The sequence below is a fragment of the Meleagris gallopavo genome, chromosome 4 (genome assembly GCF_000146605.3).
Source record: "Meleagris gallopavo isolate NT-WF06-2002-E0010 breed Aviagen turkey brand Nicholas breeding stock chromosome 4, Turkey_5.1, whole genome shotgun sequence".
Taxonomy (NCBI): Eukaryota; Metazoa; Chordata; class Aves; order Galliformes; family Phasianidae; genus Meleagris; species Meleagris gallopavo.
Genome location: NC_015014.2, coordinates 28,700,213 through 28,710,621, shown reverse-complemented (window position 1 = coordinate 28,710,621; position 10,409 = coordinate 28,700,213). Strand labels below are relative to the sequence as shown.

Below are 10,409 nucleotides of genomic sequence, written 5' to 3'. Positions count from 1 at the left end.
GGGGGAGAGGGGGCCGTGCCGCAGAGCTAGGCTTGGAGCGTCGCAGTAGTGGGCGCTGATGGCGATGTGGCCCCGGCGAGTATGGTTTCCATTCACTCCACGCCTCAACCGGACTTCTCCATCGAATAAAGCTAGGAAATGGCTCTTGCCCTGAATTTACAGCTGTGTATCTCTGGATTCTTACTTCAGAAGGGAACTGCTCTCACACACCCAGGTGCTAAGCTTTCAGTGGAGGTGATGCTGTACTGGCACGAGTGGCATTTACTGTGTAAATATTGGCCTAGTTATACTAGTTCAAGAAAGGCACTGCTTTAGCACTTAGGTGCTAAAGGTGAAAACGATATCATGCTGACTAACCCAAACTGCATTTTCTGTATACGTTAGCCCATTTACATCTGTAGATTTCTTGTCCTCTGATGTTTTCAACAGGAAATTAAAAGGCCCTACTTGCGTTTACTGCACTTTGTCAAAAAGACATCCTTCCAAAGATCCTAATGCAAGGTAAATGACCTTTCTGAAATCAGCAAGGAAAAAAAAGCTGTTAGGTAATTTGAAGGACAGAATTATCATTGTGTAACTAAGATATATAGTGACTGAAGTTGATTGTTTGGACTTGACTTAAACAGTAACGTTGTACTGCTCAGTGCCCTGAAGGAACTGTCCAACAGATGATCCCTTGTTGTATAGGGACATTCTGACAAACAGTGACAGGGAGAGGGCCTGGATTTTATTCAGCCAAATCTCACACATGATGTTCTCCCAAGTGTGGAATGAAAACTATCTTGCTTCTGTGGAACAGTAAGTTGGGAGCTCCTCTGTTGAATCACACTGAAGGCAGGCTTGGTTAACTGCACACTGCACAATGTTGTGTTATGTGGCTTAAGAATAATCCTAAATCTTATTTCCAATCATAAAGACTGGAAAAAGACCTCTAAGATCATCTGATCAAACTGTCCACCTATAACCAACATTACCCATTAAACCATATCCCTAAGTACCACATGTACACGTTTCTTGAGCACCTCCAGGGACTTCAGGGAGCTGCATGATTCCTTCAACAAAATATCGTGAGAAAGCTGATGGACCTTATATTAGTGAAATATGTAGATACAGACACCCACGATCAGAGAAAGTACGTGATCTTGAAGGTAATAAGCAAACATTTATGAACAACTTCTAAAAAGACCACCTTTTTATCACACTAATTTTATAAAATTATGTATACTTGTGTATGTAGTATAGTAAAATATTAACTATATAGTAAAGCCACACACATGGATTAGATAGATCAGGCAATCTACGTTTACCTGCTTTACTGAGGCTCACGTCACAAGCATAGGCCATTTCACCAGTTCTTGTTAACCGTTTCAGTGAAAATGTGATGATGGTTTTGATATAAAGAAGATAGATGTGTGAGTCCATCCAGAACTGCCCATGCATTTTGCTTAACCATCTTAGCCTCCTTAAACTGTTGAAGAGGGAGATAAGAACAACATTCTTTAAATGTAGGAAATAAAGATATGTTTGTTTATACAAAGATTTGGAGAAAAAGCACAGCCTATGAATTCTTTGTGAGGTTATATGTATGGCTGCGTGGCTATTAAGGTGTAAGATCCAATTCCACTTTCCTGAAATCTTTCCCAATGGGTTGATTTAGACATACAAGCCAAGTGTTTTCTGGACTCCAAAAACAAATTTCTATGGGAGCATAGTAAAATTCATAGTAATCATCTCTGATGAATTGCTGTTATTTTCTTAATCTGATTCCAGTCAGAATTCAAAAACCATTCTCGTGGTGGCAGATGCTCTTGCAACTGTTCTCTATCATGCTGTGTGCCTGTGCCTTACTAAATGTTGTCTGGCAAGAAAATGAGGGGCAGAAATGATATTATGACCTTCAACCTTTGGCTAGTCTGAGACCCCAAAAGGAAGTCACCACTCTGCCTTTGAAAGAACCACCAAGATTCAGTATTCTAGAATTGATTGTGAAGCTGAATACTTCTGCCAAACAGCTACTCTGTAAAATTAGCATAATAAGTTTGAATTTAACGTTCTTTTCAGAGCAACAAAAATAAACCATGCACTACTATTTGTGATAAATTTCCAAAAAGTAAATCACATAACCAAAGAAGATATTTGTTATTAGAATCTAGTAATTACTAGAATCTAGCACAGAGAATAATGAAAGAAACTATGTTGGATTCTAATTTGAAAGCCGAGAAAAAGAGGCTTGAGCACAAGGGAAGTTTTAGACAAAGTAACACAGCTCAATACCAGGAAAGGACTGAAAAAGGACTGTCAGCTCAGAGCACATTTTACATACAGAAATCAGAAATCACAGAATAATAGCTCGCAGGGAAAACTTTTTAATTTTATGTAGCGAGAATGCCACAGAAAATAGCTCTCTACTGAGCCAGTTTCTATGTGGCCACTTACACATTGCAATACAAATCAATCCTAAACATATAGTAAAAGTTTCAATCTGCAGTGCATGGTCTGACAGATACGTGGTGCCATAACACTATATGCATAACTGTATTTTGCCATACAGTTTCAGTCTTCAGAAAATTTGAGCTAAGTACTAATAACAGTAGGAAAAGGATGTATTGATTTGTTTTTAGTTATGTTTTGATGAAATGCAGGAAAAATAACCCAATTATTTTTAATGATTTATATAGTCAAAATATTGAAATATTTTCTCTGATGTTCTTAATGTAGTGCTCCAGGAGGCAAACCTTCCCAAGATTTCAATGAAGCAACACAGCTAAATCAGTCTATAAAGTGTCCAAAATTAGGCAAGATTATTTCAAAAAGATTCCAGGTATCAATAACATAAAAGGAATGTCTGAATTAGACTATATATAAGTAATATATGACTATATATCCAGTTCCAGTAACATGACATGTCCATGTAAACATGCATGTATTCAACACTTTTCTTTCTATGGGGGAAAATAAAGAAGGCAAACTACAACAGTATAACTCAGGAGTCAGGCAGACAGTTTTCTCTTTGCATTTTATTTGAGAAAGATAACTTTAATATAGATATTGCTGCCTGTGTAGAAAAGGCTTATTGCTGTTCTGTCAAATACTTTTAACTCCAAAAGTAGGACCAGGAAGCAACCTTTAATGGCTCTTAACCATTGGTTGCTTATTCAATGGTCTCCCATTGGAGGTGCAGTTTTTCCAGCACACAGACCTTCTGGGAGAAGAAAAGATGACAGCGAAGACCACTTTTAAATTGTTACCTGACTTTAGTCAAATTAATGTGTGGATAGCTCTCTTGTAATGCAGCTCATGTTTGTGGACAATATATGTTAATCTAAGTACAGAATACACAAATATTGGAAATTCTTCGTATACCTGAGAAAGATGATAATACAAGAAATATTTCTGGGAACCAACTCTCCATCTTCAGCAAAAGGATTCAATAAATTCTCTAGTGTCTGGACTGATAAAAGCATCCAGCAGAACAATCCAGCTCAGCTTTTTAAAGAACCTACAAAAAGATCAGCAGAATTGCTATCAAAATCCTTGGTGATGAGAATGCCATTTGCTTTCCAGTGTGCTGCTGAACGTTCAGCTGAGATTTCTTTTTATGTCCTACAATACAGGGGATTAGAGTTCTCTGTCCAATTTTGTTACCAGTATGTCCTCTGCTGCGTTCGCTCTTTGGACAGATAAACTCACTCCTTGTTTAGAATGAAGTGGTCTGCCTTGATCTATTTTGGCTAGTGGAGAGAGATTACACTTGGCAGCCAGTGCCAGGTAATACCACAACATTAGGGGAAGCTGAACAGAATGTTGTACATGATAACAGGACAGACAGCAATGCTGCATCATCCAGAATGCCATCTCTATGCATACCTGAGAAGTAGATGGGGGAGGTATTGCAAAGAGAGACAGAAACGTTGGGAACAGCTACTAGAACTCTAGCTTAAAACTACTATAGAGGTAGTAGAGTGTTAATTCATTAAAGTCACATTTAATTTTACTTTACAAGTACAACAAGGAAGACTTTCAGGTGTAAAGCAATAGCACAGGCTTGAAAAGTTAATGTGCACACTCCATATTTTGCAAAAAAATTACAGAACTCCTCTGGAGAATGACCACTAGGGGTCATTCAGTGAATAAGAAATATTTAAGGCAGTTGCTTTTCACTTCAGTTGTTTTGTTCATCGTTAAAGACAGAGTTAATTTTACAAGAAAACTAAGTACTGGATTTCTAAGGATAAATGTTTTTTGTATCCCTGTATTTTATACACCAAGTGACTGCTGACGTTTTCAGGAGTGCTGTTACTTCAACTGGAACACAGGCATACAGCATGATACCTGAATAGTCAGTCTGTTGTGTACTTCTGTCCTTAGGTAAGTAACAGCCCTAAAAATTCTGGTTCTAATTCCAATGTTGGAAAGTTTAAAAGTATTAATCTGTTTGGCGGATATGTGTATTCCAAATTACACTGTCTTTTTTAAAATTTTTGTAGTATATAATTTCACTCTGTTTTATCAGTCTTTAGTAGATAAAAGGACTGTGTTTTTTCCTTAAACATCAGGAGCAAGATGGACAAGTTCCACATAGGGTTTCTCTGGTGAAATGAAACTAAAGATAGAATAATTAAAGACTTTTTTTCTCTGTTCCAGTTAAAATATTTCTTAAACACTTGAAGAAAAAAAAAAAAGTGGGTATGTGTGCAGAAAATGCTTTTTATATGGGAAAAAAAAACAAGTAAACAAACAAAAAAAACCATGACTACCCTGCAGATAAGCTAGATCTGTTTGGAACTCTACACTTAGGGATGAAATAAAAGAAGGCACGAAGACAGGTATGTGTTTAGGGAAGAAAACTGGGAAAAGGATGAGCAGATTCAGCTCATCAGGTGAGAAAAGGCTAAAAACACAATCGTTCTTACCCAAAAGCCAAGGAAGGAAGAGCTCTTTTGAGCTATGAAACAACTAGGAAAGATGAGCTGGGAAACAAAGCAAACATGAACTAACAGTTTGTTTTCTTAGAAAGGAGGGCATACAAAGGACTTTCACTCTCATCAACAAGTCTAGGACATAACGTCCTTAGAATGTTTTGCCAAATCAGTTTTGTTTTCCGTGTTGAAAGTGATGTTTCTCCCATTAGTAGATGGTTCTCACCTGAAGTAAAAATACTGCACATAGAAATCTGCAGAGTAAATTCTTATGGCTCTGTACTTCAGATTTGCCTTCCCACCAGAGTTTTTCATAACTGTTTTGTCACTTTCCTGTTTGGTACTCACTGCATACATCATTTAACTTAATTTTTATAATTAGAATGTAAACAATTTCCTTAATGAGAGAAGACTTTTCTCAGAAATATTTTAATGTAGTTTCTTCCTCAGCCATTTGATTTATTGCAAATGGAAAATGAGCTATTAGAAAACTTTTCAATAATTTATTACTCATAACTTACAAGTCCATCATCTAAGTACAAGACATTTACAAGCAAAATCTCAATCCTGAAAAGATTTTTGGGCTGCTAAATAGAGAACTATCTCAATCTTAGCCACCTGCTGTGTAACAGCCTGTTTGCCAGTGCAAAAATGGCACAGCTCAGGAATGAAACTTGATTATTACCCTTGAAATTACTTATTTGAAAGAAAATTTAATAAAAATTGTCTTTATTGGTTTGGGCAAATACATGGACTTCCAAGTTTTAAAAGTACTCTAAATGGAGCTAGCAAGTCCCAGGATAATTCATCTCAAACACTGCAGTTACAGCTTTAAAAGACTGAAAAACATTCTGCATGGAAGTTTTATAGCTACAAGTGTTGTACACAAGGACTCTAGTAGATCAGTGAATTGCCACAGAATCACTAAGCTTTGAAAGACAGGTTCATAAGAGTCACTGCTGAAAAGTGCGTTAAAGGCTTCCAGAAGAGTATGATCTGCTTGTTAGAAAGCAGGACAAGGATCATGGAATGCATGCTAGCAAGGAAAAAAAGATGTTTACACATTGTATCTCCATTATTTGTCTCTGAATATCAGACCTTTTGATGTAAATTTTGGAGAAAAGCCTGGAACCATTAAAAGCACATAGATGTTAACCATCTTTGAAAAACAGAGCACTTCAAATAGGTCTGCACAATTACTGCTTGACTGTAAAGATTTCAGGCTTATCTTTGGGTTTCAGTTTTTTGTTCTGTAGCATATGAATATTCATTCTTTTTAGTATTTTGTATCTCTTTAATTTGAGGAAAAAGCTTTGAAAAGGAAGACATTTTATCCTAAATATTATTCTGTCATACACATTAAATAAAGTTTTCTACTGTGATAGCATTTATTAGTATTGAATTACAATGAATGCATTTCAGTGGAGAACATCCAAGGACCAAAGCTAACAGGTTCAAAACACACTAATTCAAAAAGGTGCTTAAACCCAGCAATTCAAGTGAAGAGCAGACAAAAACTGTTCCATAATCCATATTTTCTCAAACTACAGACTTTTCCTAAGGATTAAAAGCATAGAAACATTTGCCAGATGTGCAAGCTTGAAACAGCTTTAACTAGGAGTCTTTGTTCAAGACATCTCTGAGGAACTTAAAATTCATATTTTTCCCAGTGTAACTGCTTGCATTACTAACCAGGGTTATGGCAGAACCACTGCAGGCTGTTTTGGTGTCACTTCATACTGAGATTTGGTCACTTCCTGCAAACCTTCTACTGATTAAAGGTGCCAGCAGCAACTGCTGGCTAGATAACTGACAGCTAACTACATTCCCAAGTAGCACTGGTCTCACCTCCCAGCTTGACCTTACTGTGACTGTGAGCAGAGCAATAGAGAACAGCCTGTGAAGCATTTGCACCCAGATCTCTCACCATGACTTAAGCTGGAACAGATGATTAGTGCATGTAATCAAATCAAAAGGAGCTGAAGGTTTTAGCCCCTTTTAAGAGGCTTTCAGCCCAGTAGCTGAGGATCAATCTCTTAATGCTAGAGTAAGCATTTATTTTCTTTTGCTCCCTTTAATGTTCAAGATATTCTGTTATGCTGACAGACACACGAGCAAAACTGAAACTAGAGAAAAATCAACAAAAGAACTACTGGCAGTTTAATGCTTCCTGTAGATACAATTTTGATCAGACTCATTTACCTAGTTACTTGCATTCCTCTTTGTTTCCTCGGATGTTCTCTCTCGCAACTAGAAGCAAGGTAAAAACTGGGAGGGAGCATTTTATAAAGGTCTCTGAAAAGTAGACCTTACAATCGTTTACAGCTTTGCAATCTCATTGGAATAACTTTTTGAAGCAGTAGAGGTTCCTAACCACAGAGCTAAACAAGATCACAAGGGAGAGACCTGGAAAAAGGTCTAGGAATTGTTGTTACTGTCTGAAATAGATTTGCAATATCTTGGGCAAGCTATGCAGGCCAGATAGGATCGCATCCAGAATCTGACATTTTGTTCAGAGGTAGCAGATAGTATTTCCAGGCTGGTACGTGTCTGTTCTGCAAAGCTTGAATTTTGGCAGAAGAAATTCTGAAAAGCACAGCCCTGTGAACAATGCATTGGAAACCTTCAAAACATCACATACTGAGGTGGGAAAAGAGTAGAAAGAGTTCCTTTCATTGCCATGCAAAGAAGGGAGAGAGGTAGAAGGTGTGTATCTGGTTAGAAAGTTCTCCTGAAACAGACTGTGAAATATCTCAGTAAGAATGAATCATTACTCCATAAGAACTGTAAACATTTGTTGTTCTTATTATTTATTTGTCATAATACTTTCCTGCCACTTATCCTATCAGGCCTTCTCTCCAGTGTCAAATAGTTAGAGATGTGCTACAGAATTATTCACTGGCTACAGTCAGAATGGGATTGTCCTCCTCATGAATATTCAGGCAGCAACTACAGTGAAATGTCTTTATGTTCATCTTTTGCTCTTTTTACCACTCAGAATTTCAAAAGTGGAAAAATTTCAGTTCCTCGCCTTCAGTTCAGTTTACCAAAGCATTATTTTCAAACTTTACAAAAACAAACAACTTGCACAAAATGCAATAACTCACTCCCATATCAAGAAGAAAATATTAAATACCAAATGCTTAAGCCTGAAAACTTTTATTTCAGTTTCACTGTCCACCTAGAACCAATGGGCATATACACAGCCTGCTTCTCTCCAATTTATGAAATAAGAAACTCAGCTTTCCCTTAATAGAGATTCCAATCAGGTAATCTGGGTGACTGCTAAACATTTATGATTAAACAGTATTTATGTAGAACACATTCGTACTCATGAAGCAGATGTAAAGATTCGTATAGTCTGTCTGATTATGAGCTGTGTTTATCTTGGACTTCAAACTTTGGTTCTAAGGCATGGGTCATTTCTTTACCTGCTTTTTGAAGCAGAGTTCTAAGGGAAGTTGGCACAGGATCATAGCATTTTGATGATGATCTTTTGGACAAGGAGATGCCTGTATGACAACATATCCTTTCTAGTCTGCAACAGGAGAAAAAGACAGTTTAAACCACATATCACTTGGTTAAGAAGATGAGCAAAAGACCAAAAAAAAAAAAACTTACTGTGGAGAGGCAAAGAGCATGAAAAGTAGAAAGAATAGATCTCCTTGGGCATTTTGACCAAAAGCAGGTAGATCAAGTGCAGGAAGAAGTCCTTCATGCTGAAGGAATACAATTTTATTTCAAGTGAAGAGAAACGCACATTACACTTGGGTATTGTTTTCCTACCAATAAATTTGGTACACTATAAGTAATAACAGATGATATTTTAGGGTTTTTTGGCAGCTTCCTAAGACTGCTTTTACATCTATGCACGCCCTGAAATCTAAAACACTCTCCATGTGAATCAAACTCCTCTTGTAAGTTGTTTAAACAAAGAACTCTGAAGAGTCAACAATAGGCATAGGTGTCAGTTTGTTGAACTGCATGTTCGGTATCAAAAGGGAGCATTAATTTGCACCTCACAGTACAAATACAAGCACCTGCAGTCTCTTTATACTACAGAATCTTCACATATATCAAGCTCAGTGGACTGCGAGCAAACAGCACAATCTGGTGAGAGTCCAAGGAGCAGACTGACCTGGTTTCAGCATTTACTCATTTATTACATTGGGTTTCATTTGGTCATGACTGATGTGATTGCATTTTGTTTGGTATCTCTAAATCCTTATAAAGGTTGTATTTGCACGTGGCTCTATAATCCACAGTTAGCGTTTAAAATATATTCACTTCCGTATTAATTTACAAACGACTCAAGTAAGTTTCAGCAGAATGCTTAATAGTTACTAGGAAAATTTTAGGAGATTGATGATGATGAATATTTTTTCATATTTACGGTATTACTCAGAGTTGGATTGAAATGACTGAAAAAAATAGAACTAAGCAAGAAGAACGCTCCAACAGTATGCCTTTGTTCACAAGAAAATTGGGTTGCAGAATCATCTTTCAAGATGCTATGATAGAATGAAAAACAAAGCTCACAGTAACTTGAAAAAAAGAACGTTTGGATAGGAAGGACAAAGAAGCATAACGGAAAAGTTAAAGTAGAAAACAAAGAAAGCTTTGAATTTGTAGAGTGAAGCGTACTTCTAGCAGACTCATCACTGAATTCATATCCAGTTTTCCTCTCATACAAAGTCTCCCATTTCAATTTTCTGCTGGTCTGGAAATCAAAACAGACAATCAAGATAAAATTACTTGAATTATATCTATTTGTGTACAGAGTTACCTTTTCAGTAAAATTGTTCTTCCTAAGAAAATTTTAGAGAAAAGTGTCAGCATCCCATAAATATCATTTGCAACAGTTCCAGTGTTAACATATTCACTGATAAATTAAGGTAATTAATAAACATCGTGGTTGCTTTGCATAGGAAGAAATTGTTACATTTCATTTAGCTTAACACATCTAAACACAAGCTATGTACTTGTCCCAAAGTGAATCAACACAGTGCTACCTACATTCAATCTAATAAATCAGAGAGGGTAGCAGAATGAGGATTTAGTTGGTTAGGTTCTTTAGGTTCTAAGGCAAGATACTCTGACCTCAATAATTTTCCTAAATAACTATATTGACTACACTAAAGTAAGGTACCTTTAAATTCCCTCTGTAGTAGCTGGTCAATGGAACAGATGGAAGAGCAAAGTCTTGTTACTGCAACAAGGTTGTTTACTGCCAAAGGACTACTTCACCCATCTTTCAATCAACCAGGTTTTTTGGAGGGTAGTGGGATAAGGGTGTCATGTAGTATTTTGTAGAAAAAAATAACCTGCAATGATCACAAGGAGGGTCATGACAGGAAATATAGCTATTTCTTGTTTACGATAGGTACAATCTCATAAATCTCTAGCTAACTCAAAATACAGTCCAGACAGAGATGGAAAAAGTTCCTTCTAATTGAATTATTTAAACTCTGATTGTTAAGTTTTTATCCT

The 10,409-nt window shown here is 36.7% G+C and overlaps 1 long non-coding RNA gene across 1 annotated transcript; it reads right to left on the bottom strand.

Moving 5' to 3' along the window:
- Window positions 1-5,744: 5,744 nt before the first annotated feature.
- On the bottom strand, window positions 5,745-10,381 carry LOC109367267. Its single transcript, XR_002114241.2, has 3 exons — window positions 10,069-10,381; window positions 9,564-9,639; window positions 5,745-8,457 (listed from the first exon to the last, which is right to left on the bottom strand). It is a non-coding gene; the product is annotated as an uncharacterized LOC109367267 (long non-coding RNA).
- Between the last annotated feature and the right edge of the window lie 28 nt (window positions 10,382-10,409).